Source organism: Amblyraja radiata, chromosome 7 (assembly GCF_010909765.2).
Source record: "Amblyraja radiata isolate CabotCenter1 chromosome 7, sAmbRad1.1.pri, whole genome shotgun sequence".
NCBI lineage: Eukaryota > Metazoa > Chordata > Chondrichthyes > Rajiformes > Rajidae > Amblyraja > Amblyraja radiata.
In genome coordinates this window covers 35,628,520-35,646,883 of record NC_045962.1, presented here as the reverse complement: position 1 = coordinate 35,646,883, position 18,364 = coordinate 35,628,520, and the positions used below count along the sequence as shown (strand labels likewise).

The 18,364-nt window shown below is 44.5% G+C and overlaps 1 protein-coding gene and 1 long non-coding RNA gene across 3 annotated transcripts in view; both read left to right on the top strand.

Annotated features, from left to right (window-relative positions):
- The window catches only part of kcnh7 (potassium voltage-gated channel subfamily H member 7), a 350,824-nt gene that overhangs the window by 278,156 nt on the left and 54,304 nt on the right, over nt 1-18,364 (top strand). The gene's annotated exons all lie outside the window — the stretch shown is intronic.
- LOC116975279 lies at nt 1,343-18,252 on the top strand. Its single transcript, XR_004412582.1, has 3 exons — nt 1,343-1,517; nt 14,734-14,738; nt 18,231-18,252. It is a non-coding gene; the product is annotated as an uncharacterized LOC116975279 (long non-coding RNA).

The window sequence follows — 18,364 nt, the reverse complement described above, 5'->3', positions numbered from 1 at the left end:
CCACTAGCCCCTAGAGCTCTATCTAACTCTCTCTTAAATCCATCCAGTGATTTGGCCTCCACTGCCCTCTGTGCCAGGGAATTCCGCAAATTCACAACTCTCTGGGTGAAAAAGTTTTTTCTCACCTCAGTCTTAAATGGCTTCCCCTTTATACTGTGACCCCTGGTTCGGGACTCGGCCAACATTGGGAACATTTTTCCTGGATCTAGCCTGTCCAGTCCTTTTATAATTTTATACGTTTCTATAAGATCCCCCTCATCCTTCTAAACTCCAGTGAATATAAGCCTAGTCTTTTCAATTAGAGTGTATTAGCTACAGGGAGGGTTTTAACGGACTTGGATTGTTTTCTTTTGAATGCCAGAGGTTGCAGGGAGACCTTATAGAAGGACATAGAATTATGGGAAGCATAGATCAGGTTGACAGGTAGAAACTATGTTTTGGGCATCCAGAAGTTTTTGGATAGCCACATGGATATGCAAGGAATAAAGGGATATGGATTAGGTGCAGGTAGATAAGGGATGGTCTTGGCATCTTGTTTGGTAAAGACATTGTGGTCCAAAGGGCCTGTTCTTGTGCTGTACTATTCTATGTTGTATGAGGGAAACCGGCGTGACCTGCGAGGGCTTTCTCCGGGTGCTCCGGTTTCCTCACACACTCCAAAGACATACAGGTTTGTATGTTAATTGGATTCTGTAAATTGTAAATTGTCCCTCGTATGTAGGATAGTGCTAGTGTCCGGGGTGATCGCTGGTCGGCACAAACTCGGTGGGCCGAAGGGCCTGTTTCCATGCTGTATCTCTAAACTAAACTAAACTAACAGCACTATGTGTTTCTTTTGTATAAAAGCATTTACAGTTCCTTGTGTCTACATTTATCCCTTGGAATCTGATCCTCTATCTACTTGCTATTTGTACGACCATGTACTATAAAAATTGCCCGCTCATCAGAACATCAATACCTATGGTAAAAAAAGTAACTGGGATGTCTAATGATGTGAAAGTCACTAAATAGTTGTACGTTCTTTTCCTAGTTTATAGTGGGTTGGAAAGTAATGTAATATGCACGCCAGTGACAAAATAAACTCTCTTATCCAAACGAGATTTTTAAAAGATCATTGAATGGCAATGAAGTGTAAATTGATTTGAAGTACATTAGAGATGGACATTTCTTTGTTTCAGCAAAATTCTAGATTCATTTAAAAAAGTTGAGAATTGTTCAAGTTATAATTTACATCTTCAGTTGTAGTTTAGTTTAATTTAGAGATGCAGCGCCGAGAAAGATCCTTCGGCCCACCGATTCCACGCCGACCAGCGATCACTCCGTGCACGAACACTATCCTACACACGAGGGGCAATTTACAATTTTTACCGAAGCCAATTAATCTACAAACCTGTACGTCTTTGGAATGTGGGAGGATACGAGGGAGCCCAGGGAAAACTCACGCGGCCACAGAGAAATGGTACAAACTCCGTACAGACAGAACCCATAGTCAGGATCAAACCCGGGTCTCTGGCGCTGTAGGGCAGCAACTCTAAGATAAGATAATCTTTATTGTCATTGTACAAGACAACGAAATTCTGTTGGAGCAGTCCTCCAGCTGCACAGGAATATAAGTATAAAAATACAATTTAAAAAAAAGAACTATTAAAAAATTTAACTATAACCATAAACATACAGGAGTATTGGCGGGTGTGTGAGAGAGAGGGGGGGGGATCAATGTGGGAGGGGGATAGAGTTCAGTAGTGTCACAGCTCTATGGTAGAAGCTGTTTTTCAGTCTTGTCGTGCGGGCGCTCAGTGTCCTGTATCGTCTTCCTGAGGGCAGGAGGGTGAAGAGACAGTGTCCAGGGTGTGTGCTGTCTCTAATGATGCCCTTGACCCTCCGGATGCAGCGGGTCCGGTAGATGTCCTCCAGACTGGGGAGCTGGGTGCCAGTGATCCTCTCAGCAGTCTTGATGACGCGTTGGAGAGCTTTCCTGTTCTCTGCGGTGCAGCCAGAGTACCATACTGTGATGCAGTATGTAAGAACTGACTCAATGGCTGACCTGTAGAAGCTCACCAGCAGCTGTTGTGGGAGACGTGCCCTCTTCAAGCACCTCAGGAAGTGAAGCCTTTGAAGTCCTTTCTTGGCCGTCGCCGTGGTGTTGACGGTCCAGGTCAGGTCGTGGCTGATGTTGACCCCGAGGTACCTGATGTTCTGCACAGCCTCCACTGTCTCGCCGTTAATGGTGATGGGCTGATGGACGAAGGTCTTCGGTCTCCTCCTGAAGTCCAGGATCATCTCCTTTGTTTTTTTTGCGTTGAGGATCAGGTTGTTCTCACGGCTCCAGCTCACCAGGTTCTCTACCTCTGTCCTGTAGGCGGCCTCGTTGTTACTCGTGATCCTGCCTACCACGATGGTGTCATCTGCAAACTTAAATATGGTGTTGGCCTCGTGGGTGGGTTTGCAGTCGAGAGTGTAGAGGGAGAAAAGGAAGGGGCTCAACACACAGCCCTGTGGTGCACCGATGTTCAAGGTGATGCTGGAGGAGACCTGCCTCCCCATGCGCACAGTCTGTGGTCGGCCGGTGAGAAAGTCCAGGACCCAGCTGCTCAGGTGTGTGTTGAGGCCCAGGTGGTCCAGCTTAGTGACTAGTTTATGGGGGTGGATGGTGTTAAAGGCGGAGCTATAATCTATGAATAGCATCCGCACATAACTGTCCCGCTGGTCAAGGTGTGTCAGGGTGGAGTGGAGGGCCAGTGACACTGCGTCCTCCGTCGACCTGTTTGCCCTATAGGCGTTTGCCCTCTACTGCTGCGCCGCTGTGCTGCCCCAACCAATTGGCGACTAATATCCTGAAACTGAGATGTATAGGAAGGAACTGCAGCTGCTGGTTTATAATGAAGAAAGATACGTTGATGGAGTAACTCAGCGGGTCAAGCAGCATCTCTGGAGAAATAGAATAGGTGATGTTTTGGGTCGGTTCCATTTCTTCAGCTTTCTCAGGTCTGAAGAAGGTTCTGACCCGAAATGTCACCTATTCCTTTTCTCCAGAGTGGTTGCCTGACCTGCTGAGTTACTCCAGCATTTTGTGTCTATCACTGAGATCTAATATTGTGTTCTTTGTTAAATTTGTGTTACGGTAATCACTGAAAGGTAATGTGATAAAGGTTTCAGTTTCAATTGGAAGAAGTGCGCTCTGTTAATCGGGCTTTTGAACAAGAAAATAGAATTTGGAAAGGCTCAAATTCTGGCAGTGCTGTAGATTAACACTAATTGGGATTTATACTGGCAGTTAAGCTAAATTTTAACAAGGAAGAGGTTCTGAATTATATGTAATTCTCATCTATAAATACCAACATCCTCAGCCACAGTTGTCAGAAGGGATTTCCAAAGCTTTGCACCAAAAAAGTATCAGTTAACTAGATTTTCATTTGTCTTTGGCATTTTGTGTTTAAATCAGTCGGAATCCTGTTAGTACAGACATTTCTGATCCAATTCCTTTTCAATCCACCACATTCAGGTACTTGCTTGTTAGTGTACCGCCAGGGTTATGTGTGAGCTTGAGGACTATTTCTAACGTGTAGCTTTACAACAGCTCGTTAAAACTCTGAAAAGGTCAAAAGAGCAGTAAAATAAGTTTGAGCTGAGGGAAGATGGAAGACTGCCAGTAATGAATTAGTATTTTGACTAGGCATGGTGTCTCTATCAAAGGATATACATTTGCATGTATTAAGTCAATAAAGTGGATGGGTGCCAAATTCCTTTCCTGTGTTTCTAAAGCATTGTGGAAACTTGTCTGCATAGTGTCTTCAAATCCTTCAAATTCAAATTAGTGTATGAATCGTGCATGTTTTTGTCTACAATGCACAGAATTTGAATTTGATGTGACTTTGGAAGTTAGACTTTAGAGATGCAGCGTGGGAACAGGCCCTTCGGCCCACCGAGTCCATGCCAACCACCGATCAACCAGTACACCAGCACTATCCTACACACTGAGGACAATTTACAATTTACAGAAGCCAATTAACCTACAAACTTGTATGTCTTTGGACTGTGGGAGGAAGCTGGAGGACCAGGAGAAAACCCACGCGGTCACAGGGAGAACGTGCAAACTCCATACAGACAGCGCAACATAGTCAGGATCGAACCCGGGTCTCTGGTGCTGGAAGGCATTAATGCTTGGTTGGAAAGTCATTTAATGTACACGCCAGTGGCAAAATAATCTCTCTTGTCCCAATAAGATTTTACAGCTCTACTGCTGTGCCACTGTGCTTAAATTCTAATTTGTAGAAAATACAGTACATTGATAGGTTATGTTTCGAAGAATATAGAGCACAGAAAAGTGCAGCACAGAAACAGGTCCTTCAGTCGACAATATCAGTGCCAACGAAGCCAAGTTAAACTAATCTCCTCTGCCCACACGTGATCCATATTCCACCACTTCCGTAGAGAGTCATGGAGTCAACCACAGAAGCAGGTCCCCCATATCCATGTGTCTATATAAAAGCCCCGTAAACGGACAATTGTACCTGCCTCCACATCACCCCTGGCAGTACGTTCAAGGCACTCACAAGCCACTGTGTAAATATCTTGCCGTGTTTAGTTTAGTTTAGTTTATTATTGTCACGTGTACCGAGGTAGAGTGAAATGTTTTTGATGCGTGCTATCCAGTCAGCGAAAATACTATACATGATTCCAATCGAGCCATCCACAGTGTACAGATACAGAATAAAGAGAATGTCGTTTAGTGCAAGATAAAGTCCAGTAAATTCCGATTAAAGATAGTCTGAGGGTCTCCAATGAGGTAGATTGTAGGACAGGACCGGTCTCTGGTTGGTGAAAGGATGGTTCAGTTGCCTGAAAACAGCTGGAAGAAACTGTCCCTGAATCTGGCGGTGTGCGTTTTCACACTTCTGTACTTCTTGCATGATGGGAGAGGGGAGAAGAGGGAGTGAGACTGGTCCTTGATTACTCTGGTGGCCTTGCCGAGGCAGCATGAAGTGTAGATGGTGTCAATGGAAGGGAGGTTGGTTTGCGTGATGGTCTGGGCTACTTCCACTACTCTCTGTAATTTCCTGTGGTCTAGGATGGAGCTGTTCCCAAACCATGATGTGATATAATGTGATAAAATGCTTTCTACTGCTCATCTGCAGAAGTTGGTGAGAGTTGTTGGGGACATGCCGACCATCATAAGCCTTTTAAGCCCTCCTCATATCCTTTAAACTTTGCTTCTTTCACCTTAAAGCTATGCCCTCTCGTCTTTGATATTTCCACACTGGGAAAAGGGTTCTGACTGTCTACCCAATCTATGGGGTAATTTTACTTCGGAGTCATGTGACTGACTGCGTGAAGACGCCGTCCAGCACGCATGCGCGACATAGCGTCTCACGCAGTGCACAGCGACGGACGGGAGTACGAGCTCTCCCGCAACAATTTGAAAACGGACCTTCAGGTAAGCAAATCTTACTCTGAGGACATGGTGTTTTCGAAACCCTGTTCTGTTATATTTTTAAATAGGAATAGAACAGGGAAAACACCAAGGAAGGTCGTTCCCGTCGGGCTGCTATGGACCAGGAGGGTTCCAGCAATGGGGGGGGCGACTGGCGGCACCTGGACCGCACAACGCTGTGGTCCACAGTCACCGACAGCATTCCGAGCCGAGCCCAGCGCCGCTAGCATAGCTCAAGGGAACGTTGGCGACCAACCGCAGCGGGCTGGATGTAAGGCACAACGGAAGTCGGACCGGCCGGTTCACTCAGAAGAGCCCGGCACGGTAGACTCCCGCCCGAGAGCGGCTAAAGGTGACCGTTTCAAGCCTTATGGAAAGGCTCATGGAGCAAAAGCTCCAGCGAGACTGGCTCTGGGAGATGGGGCAAGCTCGCCAAGGGAGCACAAACACTCCCGCTCCAGTGCACTAACAGCACTGGCCATCGCATCTCCCTCAACAGAGGGGAGCGTTGGCGACCAGGGCTGGGCTGGTCAAGAAGAGGGTCACTGGCTGAAGAAAATCAGGAGTATGCTTGAGGTACAGGACCAGGAAGAGTTGCTGGGTGTGGTGAACCGCTACACGGCAACACCACGAGCGGGACGGCCGTTACAGACTAAACTGGCGGCCAGCTTACTACCTGTCCTTTAAACCTCTCCAGGACAGGTAGTCAATGAGGCATTGGACTTTATCACGCCTCCCCAAAAATTGCATTTGCTCAATGTGCCTGCCATTACTGGGGGTACATTGAGCAGGGTATTTAAACCCAAAAACTTAAAATTGCAAAAAATGTAGATACCCCTGACGTCGGCTATTACTTCACATGCTCATTCCATGGACAGGGTTGACATGCCAAAACACCCTGGCTCTACTGTGCAACACAGTATGTGATTAACAACCTCCGGAAGGAGGTCATAAGACCTGCCCTCAACCTCAAAATTCGCAGGAATGTGTAGAACGCCGACCTCAGAACCACAGATCCTGCTATTTGGCAAAGAATTACCAAATCAAGCCCAAAATCTGGACGAAGAATCTAAGGCATTTGGCCTCATGAGGGCAGGACCTGGAATGAGCAAACCACACAAAAACCCAGACGGCAGTACCACTACGCATCCACCAGTAGGCGTCTACTTCATGGCACTGGTGAAAGCTCGGGGTCCGCATACCGTCCCCGCAGTCTTTCAGGACAGGGCCCAGAGCGGGCCCCATGGAAAACGCGCCATCCCCCAACAACACCACCCCGACAGACAAGGAACCAGAAACCGAAGAAATGAACACACCACCAAACAACAGTGGAGGTAGGTGGGTATGGTTCCTACCATCACATAAAAGGTGAGGGGATTGTGCTAACAGGGGGGGTGGGGGGGGGGACTACATCTGGTTTTGGAAGCATGAAGAACTATCACACTTGGTAGTTATATACCAAAAAGTATTCAAGGATATAAATTGAATTTAAGAAAAACTTGCCACCAGTTCAGCATGCACCCCAAAGGGGTTTTACCCTCCCACAAAAAGAAAACATGAGGGACAAGCTGAACTGGAGAAGACATACAAAGGGGTCATAAAGAAGTCTAAATATGAACCTTTGGAATTCGTATTAAATTTACTAAAAAAAACAAACAAGATGGCGAATGTCGCACCATCATTGACTTAATCACATTGAATACTTTCGTCAGGTATACACACTTTAATGGAAAACATTTGTAACTGCCAAACAATGGATTTCCTAAGGATACTTTATGGTAGGCATCGACTTAAAAGATGCATACTATTCAGTACCCATTCATAAAGATCATCGGAGATACCTAAAAATTTACCTGGATGGGGTAACTATGGCAGTACAAATTATTGACTAATGGGCTAAATATGAGCCAAAACTGTTTTCCAAGATATTTAAACCAGCCCTGACACTATTAAGGAAACATATTGTCATGGCATATCTCGATGATATTTAACAACAGACAAAACCATGGAATTAGCTAATTCAGCAGCATTAGCTACTAAAAACTTATTTAGCCTGGGCTTTGTCATACAATCCAGGTAAATCTACGTTGACACCATCCACAACTATGGACTATCTGGTATTCAATTAACTCAGTCCACATGTCTATAACGTTGCCAAAAGGAAAGTCAGCAGAATTGGCACAAATCTGTAACAAAATAGTGGTTAACAATCAACCAACCATTCGGCAAAGTGGCAAGAGTAATTGTGAAATTAGTAGCAGCATTACCAGCTACTTAACTTGGACCTTTGCATTAGAGCAAAGGTGCTAGCGTTTTAAACAAAATAACCCATATCCAGAACAGGTGGTAGATGGACTAATCTAGAGTCATCACCACTACAGACACTGGACATAAAACCTAGTTGGAAATGTTGGGTGCGTTCTATGGGTTAAAAGCATATTGTTCAAAAGTGCACCATTTGCATGTTCGTTTACAATTTGACAATATCACAGCGGTGGCCTATACTAACCACATGGGCGGAATAAATCGATATCATGTGACAATTTGATCAACACAATCTGGTAATGGTGTGTTGTCAAGCATATTTGGCTATCAGCAACTTACCTTCCAGGTAAGCCAAATACTGTGGCAGACATGTTAAACCTCAAAGTATTTGCTGAAATTACAAAGCAATATGGAACACCAGATATCGATTTCTTTGCATCCCGACTGAATCACCACGTACCGATGTATGTCGCTTGGGAACCAGACCTTGAGGCAGCGGCGATGGATACATTCTCGTTGAACTGGGGGGGAACTAATCTCTATGTTTCCCCCCCCCCCTTTCTGCCTCATCAGTCAGGTACTACGCAAAATACAGATGAACTTTGCTTCGGCCTACACAGCCATGGTTCCCAGTGGTCCTTGACATGGTCATTGAAACCCATGACCACTTCCCATGGACCAGATCTACTGATCCACCCTGAATCAGGCGTAAGTCACCCATGCCATGACAGAATAAGCCTACTGGGTTGCAGATTCCAAAAAGACCTTTTGATGGACCTGGGATTGTCAAATAGGACCATGGACACGATGACAGCATCTCACCGACTTCCACCAAGAGACAACATCTCTCCAGTATAAGAAAATGGGAAACATACTGCTCGAGATCAGAGACAACCTACTAATCAGCCACCATACCTATGTACCGGAGTTCCTGGCCAGCCTTCACCACAATGAAGGTCTGAACTATAGCACTATCAAATGTGCTAGAAGTGCACTGTCAGCCTATCTAAGACAGGCACCAAGGGAAACAGGCCATAGGTCTCGTCCACTGGTGGCCAAATTAATGAGAGGTACCTTCTATTCAAAACCCCTAGACCTAGATATACCAAGGTCTGGGATGGCAGCGTTGTCCTGATATACCTAAGGGATGGCCAGATCCCTTACTCTGAAAACAGCTACCCTGTATACGGCCATGCTGATGGCTTAGTCTCAGCATAAGGGTCCAGTCCTTTTACCTACTCAGACTGGACAATATGGTCGTAACATGAGACCAAATACCATTCACCATTCAGGAGCTGTTAAAACAGAATAGACCAGGAACTTCAGGACTCATTATGGAATATGGCGTACCCACCTGACCACCGTTATATGTCATGACTCACCTTCTACAATATATCAACACAACCTAAAATTCCCGAGGGAGACAAAAATGGGTCAGCCACAAAAAAGCCACTAGGTCAGGATACCGAGTCAAACCATCTCTTGATGGCTCAAACAGGTATTGGGAGCTGCTGGAGTGGATACCGATATTTACACATCTCACTCCACCAGAGCAGCATCCACGTCGGCGGCTAACAGTATGGATGTGCCATTGGACCTAACCTGGTAACAGCGGGGTGGTCCATGGGAAGAACTTTCAAACATTCTACAACAAGCCATTATAAAACCTGTTTCACTTGCAGAGAGAGTTTTAGATGCTGCAAAATATATATAATTTAGCCCGGGGGAGCATTAATTTCTTTGTTATTATTTTCAAATAAAACCATTGTTGTTTTACAAACAGATTCATGTTTGATTACGATAACATACTTCCTCCCTTGGATGACTTCGGCAGCGAGTGAAGTATGGACTGTTACACGGTTTGAAATCACAGAGCTTTAAAATCTTCACGTAGTCACAAACGTGACTCCGAAGTAAAATAGTGAGATTAAACGAGAACTTACCAGTTTGAAGTTTGATCTGTATTTTATGAGGAGTTACGATGAGGGATTACGTGCCCTCCGCTCCCACCCTCAATTATAGAGATCAATTGGTATCTTAGTTCTCCTTATCTTTACTATGTTTATTTCAATTATTGTGTTTTCTGTGATTCCACACCGCTGCTTTGAAGTTTGTCGAGTATGCGTGCTGGACGGGGTCTTCACGTAATCCATCATCGTAACTCCTCATAAAATACAGATCAAACTTCAAACTGGTAAGTTCTCATTTAATCTTACTATTTTATATACTTCTATCAGGTCTCCCCTCAACCTCCGGCGTTCTAGAGAAATCAATCTAAGTTTGTCCAACCTCTGCTTGTGGCTGAAACCCTCTTATCCAGGCAGCACTCTGGTAAACCTCCTCAGCACCCTTTCCAAAGCCTCCACATCTGCTCTGCAAATGGGACAGCCAGAACTGAATTCAATTCCCCAAATGCAGCCTAACCAAAGTCCTATAACGATGCAACATGGCTTCCAGACTCTAATAGACAATATAGACAATAGACAATAGGTGCAGGAGTAGGCCATTCGGCCCTTCGAACCAGCACTGCCATTCAATGTGATCATGGCTGATCATCCCCAATCAGTACCCCGTTCCTGCCTTCTCCCCATATACCCTGACTCTGCTATTTTTAAGAGCCCTATCTAGCTCTCTCTTGAAAGCATCTAGAGAACCTGCCTCCACTGCCCTCTGAGGCAGAGAATTATACTCAATGCCCCAACCTATGAAGGCAAGCATTCTGTATGCCATCTTTACCACTCTATCTATTATGCTGCCTTCTCTATGCCTATCATAATTTTATATACTTCAACGTCAACTGTCCATTTCCCCCCACAGATGCTTCCTGTCCCGCTGAGTTAGTCCAGCACTCTGTGTCTTCTTTAATAAACCAGCATCTGCAGTTCCTTGTTTTCATCATCTTCAAACCTCTTCTGCACCCTCCCCAAAGCCTGAGACATAAACACGGATTTAAGTCATGTCATAAGATCATAAGTAATAGGAGCAGAGATAGGCCATTCAGCCCATCAAGTATCTGCCACATATCTGCCAGATTTAGTCACTTTGTCATACTGGTTGGATATTTATAACGTCGGAGGTTGAGGGGAGACTTGATAGATGTATGTAAAATTATGAGAGACAATGTTTCAATGCTTCAATGGTTCAAGGGTTCTTTCTTATCACGTGTAGCGAGGTACAGAGAAATTCTTTTTGTGAATGAAGTTCAGCAAATTATCACTATACATAACCACAATTCCATATTAAGTGCAGTCTATAGAAATAGTCCACAGCAACAATATACAAGGGTCGCCAGATATTGGCACCATTTTCAGTCCAAGTTGCTTTGAGTGCAGCTGGCCGTAAAGACCCGTGTTCCTGGCAATGTTGCCGGGTAGGTCTCCACCGCTGCTCCATCGCTCAGTGCCGCTGCAGGACGCGTCCAGTCTGCGCGCATGGCCTCCTGGAGCGATGCCCGATCTTGGCGAGCCCCAGGCTGCTGCAAGGCCACCAGGCTTCGCCTCCATCCGGATTGGCCAGCGAACTGTCGTCCTTAGATAGGGTAGACAGTCAGAACCTTTTCTCCCAGGGTAGAAACTGTCCAGCACTAGAGGTCATAGCTATAAGGTGAGAGGGAGAACATTTAAAGGAGATGTGTGGGGCAAGTATTTTTACTGGGTGGTGGGGACCTGGAACACACTGCCGGGGGTGGTGATGGAGGCAGATATGATAGTGGCGTTTAAGAGGCTTTTGAATAGAAACATGGATGTGCAGGGAATAGAGGATTATGGAGCACTTGCAGACAGATGAGATTAGTTTATCTTGGCATCATATTCGGCACAGACAATTTTGGCTGAACGGCCCGTCCTGTGTTCTCTGTTCTATGTTGTGAAACACCACCACGCACTGATGGAGAGACATGTCCCCTAGTCCACGAGCCAGATCCTTCTTGTAGATGACCGCTGGGAAACAGTCGAACAATTACAGCTAATTGGGTTAATTAAATCACCAAGGCAGACAAATGAAACATGCCTTCTGCTAATTATGTAGTTCTGGTATCCTTAAGAAATGTTGGAAATCTCAGCAAGTTACAAAACCAGGGAATAATATTCAATGTAATTAAGATAACATTATTACTGCAATCTGGACATGTATTAAAAAAAGTTAATTTCCAGCAGAATTGTTCACTCAGAGGGTGGTGGGTATATGGAATAAGCTGCCAGAGGAGTTAGATAATTAGTTTCATTTATTGTCACATGTACCGAGGTACAATGAAAAGCTTTTGTTGCGTGCTTTCCAGTCGGCGGAAAGACAATGCGTGATTACAATCGAGCCATCCACAGTGTACAGATACAGGATGAAGGGAATAACGTTTAGTAAACTCCAGTAAAGTCCGATTAAAGATAGTCCAAGGGTCTCGAGTGAGGTAGATGGGAGGTCAGGATCGTTCTCCATTTGGTGATAGGATGTAGGGCTAAGGGAGTCAAGGAATATGGGGAAAAAGCCAGAACGGGGTACTGATTTTTGATGATCAGCCATGATCTTATTGAATAGCGGTGCTGGCTCAAAGGGCCGAATGGCCTACTCCTGCATCTATTTTCTATGTTTCTATGTTTCTAGGATGGTTAATTTACCTGATAACAGCTGGGAATAAACACACCCTGAATCTGGAGGTGTGCGTTTTCACACCTGTACCTCTTGCCTGATGGGAGAGGGGAGAAGAGGGAGTGACCAGGGTGAGGCTGGTCCTTGATTACGCTGGTGGCCTTGCCGAGGCAGCGTGAAGTGTAAATGGAGTCAATGGAAGGGAGGTTGGTTTATGCGTCCACAACTGTCTGAAATTTCTTGCGGTCTTGGATGGAGCTGTTCCCAAACCATGCTGTGGTGCCTCACGAGGCAGGAGGCAGGTACTGTAACAACATTTAAAAGAGACTTGAACAGCAGGTACATGGATAGGAAAGGTTTACAAGGATATGGCCAAAATGTGGGCAAACTCTGTAAGCTAAACTGCAGTTTACGGTTTCAATCAGCATTTAACCTGCTCCATTCTGCTGGCACTGCTTTGATCATTAAAATTCGAGCAATATAGGTAAAAGGGTGAGGTCTGTGGTAGAGATATCAGCACAGCTGGAAACAACATCACTACAAGATAGAGCAAATAGTGATAAGGTGGCACCACGCATAAGATTACAAAGTTTGAAAAGAAAAAGAAACAAAATCAAAGAGCGTTCGGTCAGGCTGCTTGGTTTGGGAACAGCTCTTCCCTAGACTGCAAGAAATGGCAGAGAGTTGTGGATGAAGCCCAGTCCGTCACACAGACCAGACTCCCCACCATCAGCTCCATCTACACTTCGCACTGCCTATGGAAAGAAGTCAACATAATTAAAGACTTGTCCCACCCCAGATCATTCCTTCTTCTCCCTGCTCATGTCAGGCAGACGGTACAGAAGCTTGAAAGCACGCACCACCAGACTCAGGAACAGCTTCTTCCCCTCTGTTATCGGGCTTCTGAATGGTCCTTCCATAAGCTAGAGTACTGTCCGATTCACCACTACCCCATTGCGGACATTGGACTTTGTCTCTGGGACTGATGCGCTACTATGCTGAGAAGGGTCTCGACCCGAAACATAACCCAGTCCTTCTCTCCAGAGATGCTGCCTGTCCCGCTGAGTTACTACAAATATTTGTGTCATTCCTCAAACTATATTCTGCACTGTATCTTCCCCTTTGCTCTACCTATTGTACTTGAGTTTGACTCAATTGTATTTATGTACAGCTTTGTCTGATCTGATTTGATAGTGTGCAAAACAAAGCTTTTCACTGTACCTTGATACACGTGACAATAATAAGCCTAAACCTATTTGGATCATTATAGGAAGCTGAAGGAAAGAATTGCCTTTGGAGACAATATTATAAGTCACACCTCAGCAGGTTGACAGAAACTAATATCCGCAGGGATTTCTTGTGTGAAAGTTTATCATGAAAATTGCTTGTCAGGAAACCTATAAAGAACATAACAGTATGGGTCACTAAATTTTTATTATTCGATTTTACAAAGCTTGACACTTGCAATTGCTTTACACATTCAGACAGATAATTATATCTTAAAATAGTATTAAATATTGCCATTCTGAGAGTCATAGAGTCATACAGCACAATAACAAGCCCTCCAATCCTACATACCCATGCCGACCAAGATGACCCATCTACAATAGACCCACCTGCCTGCATTTGGGCCATATCCCTCTAAACCATTTCTATCCATATATCTGTCCCTGTATCTTCTAAATGTCATCATTGCAGATACTTCAACTAACTCCTCTGGCAGCTCTTCCATATACCCTCCACCTTCTGAGCCCTTCAGGTTTCTATAAATCCTTCCCCTCGTGGCTATCCGGGGCAGGAGGGTCATAGGGTCATAGTCATAGGGTCATAGGGTCATAGTCATAGGGTCATAGTCATAGGGTCACAGTCATAAGGTCATAGAGCCATAGTCATATGGTCATAGAGTCATAGTCATAGTTATAAAGTCATAGTCATAGAATCATAGTCAATGAGCCATTGTGTCATAGGGTCAGTCAATGAGTCATAAAATCATAGGGTATTTTTTCTTTGGAGTGCAATAAGCCAAAAGGTGGCCTTATTGATCTGTATAAGACCATGAAGGGCATGGATAAAGTGAACACTCACTGTCTTTATCCTATGGTGGAGGATTCTAAAACTAGAGGTCACAGGCTTAAGCTGAGAGGAGAGAAATGAAAGTGGGATCATAGGGGTAACTTTTTCACTCAGAAGGTAGACCGTATCTAGGATGAGCTGCCCGAGGAAGCTCTAGAGGCAGATGATGGCTATTTCCAAGCTACAGGAAGAATGGCATTGTTGGAAAGGGTGCGGAAGAGATTCACCAAGGTGTTACCTGGGTTTGTGGGCTTGAGTTATGGAGATACAATCACGACTTTTGAAAGACATTTGAACAGATGTATGGATAGGAAGGGTTTTGAGGGCTATGGGCCAAATGTGTGTAAATGGGACAAGCCCAACATGCCATCTTGTTTGATAAGCCAAAGTGCAACACCTCACACTTGTTATCAGAATATGAAAACGTGTGTTTAATAGAGGCATCACATTGGAACCATGTTCAATACTGGAAGATATTGGTTTGAATGCGAAGTCTCAAGGGATCGTTGTTTCTGCAAATGAACAGGTTTTTTTTAATATTGAGACACAAGAAACTGCAGATGCTGGTTTACAAAAAAGACACAAAGTGCTAGAGTAACTCAATGGGTCAGGTAGTAACTCCGGAGAACATGGATGGGTGATGTTTTGGGTCGGGACCCTTCTTCAATAGAATCAGGGACCATGGGAAAAGGTCATAGTCATATAGTGCGGAAATAGGCCCTTCGGCCCAACTCGTCCATTCAGACCAAGATACCCCCACCTAATTGGTAAAAGTGGCAAAGGTTATATAGTTATAGTGTCATAAAGCAGAGAAACGGCCATTCCAGTCCCATTTACCCACTTTGGCTCAAATCCCCCCACATCATTCCTGTCCAAATGTCCTTTAAATGTAATTACAGTACCTGCCTCAACCTCTTCCTCTTGCAAATATAGACACAAAGTGCTGGAGTAACTCAGCGGGTCAGGCAGCATCTCTGGAGAGCATGGATGGGAGGCTTTTCGAGTCGCGACCATTGAGTTTACTCATTGAGTTACTCCAGCATTTAGTGGCTATTGTTGGTATGAATCAGCATCCACAGTTCCTTTATATTATCACCTCTGGTTTGTTCCATGGACCTACTACTTTCTGTGTGATCTTATTATATCTTTCCCCTAAACCTAAAACATAAAGTAAATCAAGAAATGTCAACATGGGATATTGGTGAGCAAGAGTCAAGAGTGTTTAAGAGTGAGCAAGAGTGTCAAGAGTATGGCCGGGGCCACAGTTTAAGAATAAGGAGTAAGCCATTTAGAACGGAGACGAGGAAACACTTTTTCTCACAGAGAGTGGTGAGTCTGTGGAATTCTCTGCCTTAGAGGGTGGAGGCAGGTTCTCTGTATGCTCAAGAGAGAGCTAGATAGGGCTCTTAAAAATAGCGGAGTCAGGGGATATGGGGAGAAGGCAGGAACAAGGTACTGATTGGGGATGATCAGCCATGATCACATTGAATGGCGGTGCTGGCTCGAAGGGCTGAATGGCCTACTCCTGCACCTATTGTCTATAATAGCCATATGTATCGAAAAAACAGAACAATGAACTTCTTACTCGCAGCAGAATAACAGGCCTTTAAACACAGTACTTATAGATACATAATAAACAAAATAAAATTTAATAAATTAAAAAACCCAACATTCACGCAAAAAGATTGAAGCTCTTAGTGCTCAGTAAAACAAACAATACAGGAATCACTGGTGGGCACGGAGGGCCTGCTTCCACGCTGTATCTCGAAACTGAAACAAAGGTTTGAAAGAGGGTAGCACAGTGGCGCCACTAGTAGAGCTGTTGCCTCACAGCACCAGAGACCCAGGTTTGATCCTGACCTCGGGTGCTGTCTGTGTGGGGTTTACATGTTCCCTTTGTGACCTCATGGGTTTCCGCCGAGTGTTCCGGTTTCCTGCCACATCCTAAAAGACATGTGGATTTGTAGGTTAATTGGCCCTCTGTAAATTGCCCCCTAGTGTGTAGGAAGTGGATGAGAAAGTGGGATAACGTAGAACTAGTGTGAACGGGTGATCGATGGTCGGCGTGGACTCGGTGGGCCGAAGGGCCTGTTTCCATGCTATATCCGTAGAACTAAAACGTAATGATGGAGGCAAACAAACATGATGGTAAGAAACTAACACAGGATGTCTATCAGCAACAACATGGGAGGTGAGTGTATGTATTTTTAATTCACAGTAATATATAACATCAGGTACTTTACATAAAATCTGGTTAATATTTTACACAGCCTTGTTTTTTTTAATGCTTCAAATATCAAAGTATCACTGCCACCTAGAGGAAATAGATATTATTGTCTACTAATTCCCAAAGCAATTTCTAAAAAGCCGATAGCCAGGATTCAGTGGTAGAGTAATACAACATGGAAATAGGCTCTTCGGCCCACTTTGTCCGTCAACCAAGTTGACATACGGAGCTAGTCCTATTTGCCTACATTGGTCAATAACCCTCTAAATCCTTCCTATTAATATATCAGTCCATATGTCGTAGAGTCATTGAGTCACACAGCACGGAAACAGGCTCTTCAGCCCAACTCAACCATGCCAACCAAGATGCCCCATCTAAGCTACCACTTGGCCACATTTGACCGAAAGCCCTCTCAACCTTTCCTATCCATGTACACGTCCAAATGACTTTTAAATGTTATTATAGTACCTGCCTCAACTACCTCCTCTGGCAGCTCGTTCAATTTACCCACCACCCTCGGTGATAAAGTTACCCCTCAGTTCCCTATTAAATCTTTCCCCTCTCACTTTAAACGTATCCTGGGGGGAAAAAAATTTAAATACAACCAGAACTGCAGATGATACTCCAAATTTGATCTAACCAAAGTCTTCTAAGCAGCATCATGAATTCCTGTTAATGCCCAACCTATGAAGGCAAGTGTACCATATGCTTTCTTTACCACTCAATCCGCTTGTGTTTTGCCACTGTCAAGGAGTTATGGATTTGGACCCTAAGATCACTGATCTAATCTGATTGGATAGCATGCAAAACAAAACTTTCCTCTGTACACGTGACAATAATAAAATTAAACCTAACCCTAATTTTAAAGATCTCCTGGTGTTTCAGAAGAAAAGAAAGTTTAGTTTAGTTTAGTTTAGTTTAATATTGTCACGTGTATCGAGGTCCAGTAAGAAGCTTTTTTGTTGCATGCTATCCAGTTCGCGAAAATATTATACACAGTATGTTTACAATCAAGCCGTCCACAGTGTACAGATTCAAGATGAAGGGAATAACGTTTAGTGCGCAATAAAGTCTAGTAAAGTCCAATTAAATATAATCCAGGAGGTCTCCAATGATGTCGATGTTAGGTCAGGACTGCTCTCTAGTTGGCGAGAGGATGGTTCAGTTGCCAGATAACAGCGGGGAAGAATCTGTCACTGAATCTGGAGGTGTGCGTTTTCATACTTCTGATGGAAGAGGGGAAAAGAAGGAACAACCGCGGTTTTGCCAAGGCAGCATGGAGTGTAAATGGAGTCAATGGAAGGGAGGTTGGTTTGCATGATGGTCTGGGCTGCGTCCACAATTCTCTGCAATTTCTTGTGTTCTTGAATGGAGCTGTTCCCAAACCATGCAGTGATGAATCCTGATAAAATGCTTTTTAAAGATCTCCTTTTGTTTCGGCACAGAAAGTTATGTTTTTTTTTTGTCTCAGTGCTTATCAATTGTACAACAGCAAACAATTTTACAATTTTACCCAAGCTAATTAACTGACAAACCTACGTCTTTCGGATATGTGAGGAAACCGGAGCACCTGTAGTAAATCCACATGGTAAAGGGAAGAAGGTACAAACTCCGTTATGGACAGGATCGAAACCGGGTCTCTGGCGCTGTGAGACAGCAACTCTACCGCTGCGCCACTGTGCCGCCCCTTGATACCTTATGTCTAAACTGGCCCTTGGTTCGATTCTGATACGGGTGCTGCCTGTACGTTCTCACCACGATCACGTGGATTTTCCCGGGTGATCTGG